Source organism: Rhipicephalus sanguineus, chromosome 11 (assembly GCF_013339695.2).
Source record: "Rhipicephalus sanguineus isolate Rsan-2018 chromosome 11, BIME_Rsan_1.4, whole genome shotgun sequence".
In the NCBI taxonomy this organism is placed as follows: domain Eukaryota; kingdom Metazoa; phylum Arthropoda; class Arachnida; order Ixodida; family Ixodidae; genus Rhipicephalus; species Rhipicephalus sanguineus.
Genome location: NC_051186.1, coordinates 93,539,396 through 93,552,343, shown reverse-complemented (window position 1 = coordinate 93,552,343; position 12,948 = coordinate 93,539,396).

Sequence of the window (12,948 nt, the reverse complement as noted above, 5' to 3'; positions counted from 1 at the left end):
TTAAAGGTTTCACAAATTTTTTGAACTCCAGAGCACAATGCATGCACTGGGCGTTCACAATCACGTCTGCCAAAATTTGCAACGCTACGCGCCCCGTAAATGGGTCAAATTTCAAGCTGAACGCTGCTTGCCCTTCTTCTCGCGCGCCCAGAGAATGAGGGGATGACGTACACGGTGGAATGGCCCTACGTAGATGGTAGTGCTGTGACGTCGCTCCTCTACGTAGACGACTGTGCTCTGACGTCGCCAACAGTAGCACGTGACACTGCGATAATTATTCGACACGACGTGTAGTTTGCGTAATTTGTTGATTGAATGGATGAATAAAACTTGATAGCAATAATAAAACACAAATGGAATGTGTGCGTTTTCTTTTTTTTTAATTTTTACTGCGAATCGCATCGAGATTCGAGACTAATCTACCTCCGTTTCGCACGCGTTCGTGTTCTCGCGCTTTGCGCATCGTGCGGACGCCACCCCATTTTCTACCGCGTTCCAGAGCTCATCAGGCTTACTTATAGACGTCAGACTCTGGAGTTTCCAAGATGTGTGGCGCCACCTGTCAGAGAAGTATTGAGTAGTGCATAGACCGACTCTCTCGCACAGTTTGCTATGGGACCAGGTGCAACTAGCGAGTGCGAAACAACGATTGAGCTTAATATCGCGTGTGTTTGCGCATTTAGCACTTAGAACGAGAGCCGTGAATTGTTCTCCGCTAGTCGGACGCGCCACCGAGCCGTCGTGAAGTGCTTGCTGGATCACTCGCCTGAATGACAGCGAAAACAGCAGCAGACGAGAGCCCTCCGCACGCTACGAAGAAACTCCGCAAAAGACACACTGTTGCGTTGTGAATTGCCACGGACGTAAAAGACGGAATAACAACGTTCAGTTTTCCCGATTTCCATAGTTGTCGTACGAAGAAGAAGGGCGAGAGCGCTGGATACGGGCCGTTACGAGCGTGTTGGGTAAGCGAAGTACCCGCGTTCTCCACAGCCGGTGGCATGAATGTGTGGCTCTGCTGTTGTTTTGCGTAGCCCTGATGCAAAACCGTGGTAACCTTGACTATGAAGCTCAGCAGAGGCTCTCACCGCGGTGCTTGTCGTGTAACACGAAGTGAGCAGCTAGAGGCAGACTGTACATGCGTGATACGCACACCGCGACGTGTTGGTCGTCACAACACAGCATCGCGGACGTACGTACGTTTTGAAGGCTTAGGGTTCTGGTTCTAACTAGCTAACACCACGTGCGTCATACAAGTAAATCGCAGAATGTTGGTCGTGACCCCCTTCAGGTTCGTTTCGCCCGTGTCCTCCGCGGTTGCCGTAGCTATCTTGGAGGCCACGGTTTTGCCTTTGATTGTATCCCGCGAAAGTGGACGCGCACGTATCCCCATTTGCAGTACATACATACGGAAGACGACCATCAAGAGACCATTTGAGGATGCTAATAAAACACTCCAATGCACAGGAAGCGAGAGATGAATTAAGGGAGAATGCAACTGAAAAGGCGAAAATCGCCGGAGTTCGCCCCTGATGAACAGAGTTTTGTACCACTGATCGTAAGATGCATAGCTAGGTAAATTGATCGTGTATGTAGGTACTTTATCGCTGTGGCATACGTATATACCCGATTTTAACGCATTTAGGCTCTAGAGAACGGGTGTCAGAGGGCTTTCCTCGAACTCGGTGTCGTGTGATGCTCGCTTGTACTTGCGAGTTGCGCGCGGGAATAACTAAAACTTATTTTGCATTGTACTCGCAGTTCGCTTTGATCAGCTTCCTTTGTTTCTGAAGCGTGGATTGGCGGAAGAAGCTTTCCAGATCCTTGATTTTCAGGAAACCGCGCCTCGACACCAACGAAAGAGGAGGGTTATATTGCGGCCTATGCACATTCGCTTGCGGGCGGCTCTCTTTGCACTACCCAGTTAGTGCCAGGGCTACGATGAGGGCGCTGGTGGCGGTGTTTTTCGCAGCGCCGCCTGGGCAGAGTCTGACGTCTATCCTCCCGCGTCTAACTAGATGTTCATGCGGCACCCCCTTGGCGGCACACCGCTAGGCTCTCGTCCGTACAAATATATGTCGCAGCTAGCTTTCGTGCACAGTGATAGGTTGAAAGCCAGGTAATCGGCGAGGGCGCACTCGGCATTACTTGCAGAGATGAAGGGCGAAGAACGCCGCCACCACAGAGTTTCTATGGCCGCCACAGCACCGCTTGCTTCTCGGGTGCTCGGGCTGGTTCGGGCACGTCATGCGCTCGTGACATTGTGTGCGCATGACGTGTTCATGCGTATGCGTCATGTGATCTTCGCACTCGCGTGCCGAAGAAAGCAGGGAGCGGATTTGGCTTGCGAAGGCTACACGGGGCAAGCGGCAAGGGTTTGTAGCTCGCCTCTTCGCATCATGGCTTCGCGCCTGTACAAATTATTGTTTTTCTCGGCTTCTAACGGACCGATTAGAAGAATTCTTGTGGCATAACGCTCTTTATTGGGCTCGCAACAACTTCCAATGTCTAACTAAAATTCGTTATGTCACCTGGTGAAGGGCCCTTTAATGAATATGGGCTTCGCCACAAAATACGCTGCGTTTGATTGTCACCCCTCTAAGGGAGTCGTACCAGCAAGTTTTAGGGGCGAAGCTCCTTAAGGCGGCACCCGTTCGTCTCTCGTAGTCGTAGTCGTAGTAGTCGTAGTGCGTAACCAGTCTTACGCTATGACCTCCAAGGTGGTGCCGGTGGGAGATTATTCCTGTGCGTTGTTGAACAATAAAAAATTCGCAGCGTGCGCGTTAACTAAAAGCCGAATTCTTCTGTCTCTCATTTCCCATTAGCAGCCATTGGCATGTTCCAGTAGGAAACGTTAGTAGAAGTAGAAGTGTAAGTGTTAGCTAAAAGCCGACTTCTTCTGTCTCTCATTCCCATTAGCAGCCATTGTTTACCTCCAAGGTATTGCCTGGTGAGATTTCTCCTGTGCGTGATTAAACAATAAAAATTTTGTTCAAAACGCCGTTGATTGATGAAATAAACCAACGAAAGACGCCAGATGTTTTGTAAAAGCAGAACGAAAGAACGCCAGATGTTTCTAAAGCAAAACGAAAAGACGCCAGCTGCTTAACGAAAAACGCCAGATTTTTCTAAAGCAATGCTTTCCTAAACAATGAAAATTCACAGCGTACATGAAAAATTAAAGTGAGCTGCAAGTCGTCATAACTCATCGAACCTTTAGTATAAACGCGCCCGATCTCACGTCGGTGATGATGTACTGGGCAGAATTCACGGAAGATTCACGGTTTACCGATGAACCTCCGCAGCTTCGCCCACTCATCATCATTCACTCCGTGGATATGCTGTGATTTTTTTTTTTTTTTTTTGCTCAAGCGCAAGTACAATATATCTGCTGATTACTAGGCAAAGTGGAAAATAACAGTCTTTATTCTCTGTCTAAAATATTATTTTTTCGCTGAGAATCAATGTCGAATTTTTGTTTAAATTGGTCGGGAAGTTGTAGTTTTCGGTCTAAAACCAGCGACACAAACATGTTTCTTAAATGCGAACATTGCAATAGAGATCAGGCTGGCTGGCCGAAGTAATTGCTCGTTGTTATGGCTGGGGCTGAATATAGTTTGCATGAGGGACAGCAGCCTACTGTTCTGCTATGGTAGAGTACCAAGAACTCTGAATCGTTTTAAATGGATGTGCTCTCTCGACTGCTACTCTTGTCTCGCCTTCAACATTCAAGACAGCTGCTTACAGCTCTCTAATGGCGCACTGTAGTCTGATCGAATCGTTCACATTTTAACAGAAGAGCTGTTTATGCTTGACCTCTGGCCATGTCGAGCGTTAACAGAAAACTATCACCATCATGAACACCCTCTGCCTTCAAAGTTCAAGAACTCCACTCGGCGAAGAAGAGAGGAGAGTGAGAGACGGTGAGAGAAAAGGAAAGAATTAAAACAAAATTAACTTCCTTGGCCAGCCGGGATTCGAACCCGACTACCCATGGTGTTAACCTACTGCGTACGGATGGAAGTATTTACACTCTAACGTTTTATTTTATCTTCTTCATCTTTTGGTTTTGTAGCAATGTATTGCTATGCTTGTATGTTGTATACATTAGTGATTCCCATGATCGCGACGCTCACATGTGATGATGTCATTACTCTTGTGTGCGTTTTATTCTTATGTGCTCTTCTTGAATTGCCGTTGCATTACCTTGCTTGTATAATGTTTGTATCTTTTCTACTCCTGTAATAACCCTCAAGGAGGCTTGACAGTATTCTGTAAATAAAAAAATCACAGCATATCCACGGAGTGAATGATGATGAGTGGGCGAAGCTGCGGAGGTTCATCGGTAAACCGTGAATCTTCCGTGAATTCAGCCCAGTACACCATCACCGACGTGAGATCGGGCGCGTTTATACTAAAGGTTCGATGAGTTATGACGACTTGCAGCTCACTTTAATTTTACATGTACGCTGTGAATTTTCATTGTTTATAAAACCATTGCTTTAGAAAACATCTGGCGTCTTTCGTTAAGCAGCTGGCGTCTTTTCGTTTTGCTTTAGAAACATGTGGCGTTCTTTCGTTTTGCTTTTACAAAACATCTGGCGTCTTTCGTTGGTTTATTTCATCAATCAACGGCGTCTTGAACAAAATTTTTATTGTTTAATCACGCACAGGAGAAATCTCACCAGGCACTACCTTGGAGGTAAACAATGGCTGCCAATGGGAATGAGAGACAGAAGAAGTCGGCTTTTAGCTAACACTTACACTTCTACTTCTACTAACGTTTCCTACTGGAACATGCCAATGGCTGCTAATGGGAAATGAGAGACAGAAGAATTCGGCTTTTAGTTAACGCGCACGCTGCGAATTTTTTATTGTTCAACAACGCACAGGAAAAATCTCCCACCGGCACCACCTTGGAGGTCAAAGCGTAAGACTGGTTACGCACTACGACTACTACGACTACGACTACGACTACGAGGGACGAACGCGTGCCGCCTTAAGGAGCTTCGCCCCTAAAAAAATAAAAAAAAAATCACAGCATATCCACGGAGTGAATGATGATGAGTGGGCGAAGCTGCGGAGGTTCATCGGTAAACCGTGAATCTTCCGTGAATTCTGCCCAGTACATCATCACCGACGTGAGATCGGGCGCGTTTATACTAAAGGTTCGATGAGTTATGACGACTTGCAGCTCACTTTAATTTTTCATGTACGCTGTGAATTTTCATTGTTTAGGAAAGCATTGCTTTAGAAAAATCTGGCGTTTTTCGTTAAGCAGCTGGCGTCTTTTCGTTTTGCTTTAGAAACATCTGGCGTTCTTTCGTTCTGCTTTTACAAAACATCTGGCGTCTTTCGTTGGTTTATTTCATCAATCAACGGCGTTTTGAACAAAATTTTTATTGTTTAATCACGCACAGGAGAAATCTCACCAGGCACTACCTTGGAGGTAAACAATGGCTGCTGATGGGAATGAGAGACAGAAGAAGTCGGCTTTTAGCTAACACTTACACTTCTACTTCTACTAACGTTTCCTACTGGAACATGCCAATGGCTGCTAATGGGGAATGAGAGACAGAAGAATTCGGCTTTTAGTTAACGCGCACGCTGCGAATTTTTTATTGTTCAACAACGCACAGGAAAAATCTCCCACCGGCACCACCTTGGAGGTCAAAGCGTAAGACTTGTTACGGACTACGACTACTACTACTACTACGACGACGACGACGACTACGAGGGACGAACGGGTGCCGCCTTACGGAGCTTCGCCCCTAAAAAGTAGAGCGTCATAACCACTAGGCTACGCACCCACGCCTGCAGGACATGTACTTATGGGACCCATATGATTGCGTTGTTGTGTGGGTTCTATGGAGAACTTGCTATGAACGAGAGAAAGAGAAAGTGTGGGCGAGAGGCGCTAAAAGTTAGGTGTGGCTTGGCTAAAAAAATCGCTTCTCCTTTACTTAATTTTGCAGATAAAGTACTTAGCTTCTCCTTTACTTAAATTTGAAAAAAGGAGCTTCGTGAGAGGGGGGAAAGGGAAGTAGGTAACGCGATCAACCACAGAGAGGATGTGTAACTGAAGGGGGAAGTGGATAGAGAAATAAGGCAAACAAAATAAATTTACTTGGCGGGGCAGGGTTTGAAGCGGGGCCCTCACGGTCCGCAGACAAGTGTCATGAAAAACATACACAAACAACACAGAAATTACAAAAAAAAAAACACATGCAACAATGATGATGATATAAAAAACTTAGTGCCCTTCCAATACGTGAAGATGGAACACCAGCGAAGCCTTTTTTTGTTTGTACAGTCATTTTTAAAGTTTTTTTTATTGGCATAGGGACGTTTCCCTTGCGACGTGATCAGTTTCCCCTTGATACCATACAGGCAGCTGACGTACGTCAAGCGACGTATGCACATGAAAGGCAGGCGTGGCGACACCAGCCTTTCCTTGACATTTAGTTTTGGAGTGTGCTCCGTTAAGGAGAGGGGGGAAGGGGGGAGGGGTCGGCACACGTGGCAGAACCTGCTGTAGCTGCTGTACTCGGTATTCGGGCTTGTCCAATTCCTGTGGCGCATAGCCACCTGTGGAGTTTTGCACGACGGAGCACAAGTTACCGATAGCTTAAACAGCTGCACTGTAAAGAGAATCAAGAGAGCGCGTGCCGGTTCATGATGGTTCAACTCCAGACGGCTCTGTCAACAACGTGGTCACGTGGATGGTGATGCAGACGAATCGAGACGACGGGGAGCACGTAGGAACAATGCAAACTACTGAGAACACAAAGGTAATTTGACGGTGTCTCTCACACTGCGGCTCGCTATGTCTTGCAATCAATCTGGTCCTCCATTGTATAACTCAATACATTAGCAACTGTGCAGCCAGCCTGCCGCCTTCAAGTGTTACAGAGAGTGCCTACCGCGAAATGTTTTCTAAGCAAGCATTTATACGTGCCGTGCAGACGCGATTCAGCGTTGACTGTAAATATAGCTACAGCTGCACACGACTCTCCCATTGTAGAGTACGTAGCACTCTGAACCTTTCGCCTTTTTTTACCGGTGTCGTACGGTTCCCAGCTGATCGAGATTAAGCCCAATTGGGATAAAATTTCCCAAGTGTGATTGGTTTCATTCTGCAGCTTGCTCACAGTAGCCAATCGTGACCAAGAACTTAGATCCGGATCAGGCCCGATCGCTACCGAAGTGACCGTATATAGGTGCGCGCAGGGTTGCCCTTCGCGGGGGGCGAAGGTTCATCGCAGCAACCCCTCCCCCCCTTAAGTCAAAGTATGAGGTAGACTTTGCCCCCCCCCCCCTCTTAGGTGACTCCCCCCATGCGACGATGTCGTGTGGTAGCGTCATCATGAAGCCACGATGACGTCACAAGGTTTGGCGACATGTGATGGTATGATGACGTCATCTGATATTGAGGTCATGAGACTTTTGGTACGCCGACGGCACACATACATTCACTTGAGTATGACGTGATCTTGGCCTACATTTATTACTTTGTTTGTTTCGTACCATTCGCGAAATCTCGCGGCTCGTATCATCAGGTCTCGTAAAATCTCGAAAATTGCTTGCTTCATGAGATATATAAGACCAACGCCTTAATAAGCGAACGTAATTTGTCGAAACATCAGCACAAGCTCTTTTTTGCGTTGGATTGCGACGGCTGTGGGCGTAGCTTATATTTATTCTCGTGTTCTGACCGACTAGAGTCACTTATAATTGTAAATATTAATCGACAGTACCAATTAATAAATATCCGAGCTTCCATAGAAACGCAGGATCAACGGCGTCTCAAAAATTTCGAGCTCGTTATCCACGCTGAATAAAAAGGCACGAGTGCCCAACGAATTTTTTGATACTACTCACAGGATCCTTGCGGTCTCTTAAAATCTCGTGTATTACGCAGTTAAGAAGCCCAGATAGATCATAGGCAATGTGGTGGTTTCGAAACATGTCATGCCAGAGATGTCGCGACGTTGTCTCCGCTCAGCTGATAGCGCATTATGAGTTTGGAACGAGTTTCGTCATATCAAGTTCACGTCCATTTTTGAGACCCCACGTCAATATCTTGGTGATTTAGCTTCCTTTAAAAGCGCCAGCGTTTCTAAGCCACGTCGACGAGAAAATTGTCCGTCCCTCTGTTACGTAAGGCGAATACCCATAAAGAAATAAGCGCACAAAACAAAATCAATTTTCTAGATGATGCTCAGTTTCGAATGAAGCTCCCTAAGTTCCGATGATGAGTTTCTTAACCTCTGGGCTGCGTACACACCCATGCTTGCAGAATGTACTATATCTCATAAATGCGTTGTATAGGAGCGGTACAAAATTAATGAATAAATAGAACACCTTCTAGAAGGGCATCGTTGAAATGTTTCGCGATGGTTGAACAAAGCACTTTCTAGGACAACGTGTAAAGCCGACATGGACGATTGTAGACATCAGCAAAATCCCGACTTTGCGAAAATTGGACATCCGTTTCAGGGGTCATGGTTTAACCGAACTAAGCGCACTACAGACGAAGGCGAAAAAGGAAGGACAACAGGACAAGTGCTTGTCCTGTTGGCCTTTTTTTTTTCGTGCTCGTCTGTAGTACGGTTAGTTAACCCTTTGTATCCCATGGCCAATCCAGCTGCGCAAGTAAATCTTTTTTTGCGTATATGCAATTACAATACATACGAAAGTGGGAATAAACCAAAACGTGGGAAGTTTTAGCTTTAGTTCTACAAGAAAACAAGTGTCCACATATGTGGACGCTGGGAACACCAGTTACACTGGGTCCATCATCCTTCTTCATCGTACATGGGAACTTTGCTTGCCGACGGCTCTGTTCCAACACAATAATCACTATCATCATCACTACTTACTATAATCAACGTCATCATCAGTTCAACGCGTTCATAATCATCATCACCATCATCATCATCATTATTATCATCATCATCATCATCATAAAGGGTCACGTGGCCGATGGCTAACGGCTCTGATTCAACGCCTTCATTATCACCATCATTATCACCATTCAAGGCCCATCTGCTTGCCCACCGCTCTACTTCAACGTGTTCGTCATCATCTTTATCGTGGTTGATCATCATTACCAGTGCGTTCATGGTTACGTTTAAACTGAATGCTTTCATCATCAGCATGCAGTAGCATTTTTCATAAGGCATTTGCTTGTTGATGGCTCTACTTCAACGTGCTAATTACCGGTGCCCTCCAAATCGGATCATTCGCTTCTGCTAGTCAGCTCGAAAATCATGGCACGTCCAGAATAAAGCAAATAAATTCTAAATAACTTCTACAAGGCGTGTTTAGCTATATCACTGATAATGTTTTGGGTAGAGCCGCACGACAACGAAGCGGGTCTTACTACCATGCGGCGTTCTATCAGCTTTTTACACGAACTCGGTATGCCTGGTGTCCACAAACGTGGACGCCCGAGCGACAACTCAATTTGCAAAACTTTGGTCGCTCACAGTGCAACAAAAGTCACACAAAGACAAGATAAACCCTTCCTTTTCTCGAATGAATCTCAATATTATAAAAACTCTTAAGAATTTAGAGTGAATCTATAAAAAATATGTAGGCATACACCTCTACAGGCGACTTGTGAAGAACGCCATTGTTCTGTGCGCACTTACCGCTGTTTGTGCACAGAAGTGCACACATATAGATGTTTTTATGAAATTCTGAAGTAATGGCAACATTTCAAAACGATTTTTAAGGCAATGCGTTGGCTAGCCTGATCCCACTTCACTGATATGTTTTGTCCACATATGTGGACGCTGGGATACAAAGGGTTAAGTTGAACCATGCATATCAACCAGCTAGCCCAGTTGTCGATTCTCTTGGACAGGCGGTTGCGGGACGCGCCTTCCATGGCGCCGTTACAGACGCTGACTACGAACGCTAAAAATAAGAACTGACCAAGGACGTCGTGCCGATGACAACGCAGGGTGCGATGCAACGGAAAATTATTGGCGACAGCATAATGGGTCAGAGGACAAACAGGGGTAGGCGTGCGCAGGGTTTCCTATCAGGGCGGGGGGGGGGGGGGGCAAAGGTTCATCGCAGCGCCCCCTCACCCTACTAAGTCAATGTATGGGGCAGATTTTGCCCCCCCCCCCCCTCTTAGGTGACTAGAAGGGTCGATGTTCGGGGCAGATTTTGCGGCCCCCTCTCAAAGTTATTAGGGGGGGCGGCCACCCCCCCCCCCCCTGTGCGCACGCCTGTGGGTAGCCGCACCTGTCAAAGGCCACCTAGATTGACATGTCCCGACCACGTAACGCGAAAGACAGGCAACCGGCGGTCTGCCATGGTAATGCAACGAAATGAATGCCAAGAGATGGGAAGTGCAGACAGAGGTGACGTGTTAAACCAACGCCTCCTATAAAAAAGCAGGGCGCACGAAACGAACGAACAGGTACACACAAGACGAGCGCGAACTAATTGTCACAGTTGTTACTTATTTCTGTTTGAACAACAGCGCGCTCCTTTCGCAAACGCGGCCGCTGCAGCGAGCGAAGCGAAGCACCCCACCGGACGCCCCTTCTTTCCTCGAGATAAGCGCACGAAAGCGACGACGCCCTGTAGAGCGAAGAGCAACGGCGTTCGCAGCAGCGGGGCGACGCCACACGCGCACACGTCGCGCCATTTATGTGGGCACTAAGAAAGCATGCTGAATTACATGGTGTATATAAATAGCTCGCCGTTAGCAGGCTGCAAGACGGTGCTGTCGTGGCCTAACGTCCAACGCGGCGGGCTGCAAAGCGAGAGGTCGCCCGTTCGATTCCGCGCGTCGGAAAGAATTTCTTAATTATTTTTCTTTATGGCTTTTCTATATATATATATATATATATATATATATATATATATATATATATATATATATATATATACTTATACATATACGGTGAATGACGGCGACGGGGACGGACATTTTCCAGCCGAGACTGTCCATATAATTGCTATCGCAATAGAAACTATGCCTGGGACGTGAGCCGCAGAAGCGCTGCCCTACCCTTTCCGTTGTCCTCCTTTCTACTAGATACAGTGGCTAGAGCCTCTTGCGGCGAACTCTTGCAACCAGCAGCGGCGCGTCGCCGCGCCGCCGGTAACTCAAGGAGACGACGCGACATACACTCACCCTTGCCTGTCCTTGCACGAGCAGACGACGTTCATGCTACATATTGCAACGTTGGGACGCTCTCAGACGAGGTGACTTGAGAAAACACTAGCAGTTATGTGGGCGAACATGTGGCCATAAACGTACCTTCGGCGAAATTTCTTGAGTGGTCGCGAAAGCAGTATGCACGGTCGAGCGTCGGCGGAAAGAATTCCAGCGTTAGTGAAACCAACGGAGGAGTTGATCAAACTAGAGCGCGAAGAAACGCATCTCAAACGCACTAGCGACGCGACGCCGTAAACGAGTTGAAAACGATGCTGCGCAAATAAACAGACATCGACAAAAATAAACGCATGAGGGAAATGCTACAACGCCCGTTCTTGGGGAGCTTTTCTTTTGCCTTGCTTTCATGCGTTTATGAAAAGGGTGATGTGTTATTGAGCCGTGCGCGTTATTGCCTAGTATTGCGGTTTTGCTGCGTGCCCAAATGATCGTCGAGTCTAAGAAAAAAGCCTTGACATCTTGATGTTTGCGCTACTAAAGACGAACACATGAGAGAAGAGACGGGACAGGCGCTGTTCTCTCATGTGTTCGTCTTTTGTAGCGCAAAAATCAAGTTAAGTACTCACCAACTCTCCCAACAACAAGTTCTTACTAAATAAAGTTCTGGGCTTGACTTTCCACGAGATACGGGTGGAGGGGATAGCTCTCAACCCCTCCCCTCCCATGCTCTTGACAGCACCCCCCGCCCCTTTCTCCCTCTGCTGCTGCTGTCCGCTTCCTTTCAGACTGTTTCTTTGCCAGGCGGCATAAGAAATGAGGGGGATCTCTGTTAGCAAAAGTTAGTAGTATATACGTAACGGTGAAAGTCGTGTAATAACAGTAACTCCGTAATACAGGAGCCCCCTGCCCGGTTTTAGACATGCACGTGCTGGCAGAAATACCTTGCCAGAGACGTTCCCTTTGCTTAAAAAAAAGGAATCTTCAGGCGTATATGAGGCGTGACCTGCATGCCTAGAGAGTTTGCGAAGTACAAGCTTGCAATTTTGCGGTTAATTGACTAATTTTGAATGAGAAGTACTGCATTGCAGAAGCGGTGCCTCAGCTTATGTCTTTTGCAACTCCAGCACACATGATCACTGGAATAACAATGCTTAAGATTCAAGCATTTGGTTGAGTGATTGACACGTATAGTTCGAATAGTAGCTCTACAGGCGCCAGGGGCGTAGCCAGAAATTTTTTTCGGGGGGGGGGGGGGGGGGGAGGGGTTCAACCATACTTTATGTATGTTCGTGCGTGCGTTGTATGTGTGCGTAACTGAAAAATTTCGGGGCGGGGGGGAATTTGAACCCCCCAACCCCCCCCCCCCCCCCTGGCTACGCCCCTGACAGGCGCTAATACTAGCCTCAAAACAGTTGAAATGGTTATTTCGAACTTATGCTCAAAATGGAGAACAGCACAATAATTACTAAAATTTCGTGAAGAAATCTCAAACAGTTATTTAATGCATTGCCGTCCTGTAGTTTGTTCACAAGGATCGTGTAAAATCGTATTGCTGAGCGTCGGTGCCATACAGGCAGCCAATGCCGATTTCCCGCTCTTGCAAAGAGACCTTATTCTACTGAACGTGGTGCAAATTCAAATAAGAGCTAGAGACTAGCACAAATCTCCCACAGGATCGAGCACCAGCAACGCCCTTGTGAGCAACTTTCTACGTTGTTTGCGCGGTCGAGCATGCTTATTATTATTATTATTATTATTATTATTATTATTATTATTATTATTATTATTATTATTATTATTATTAT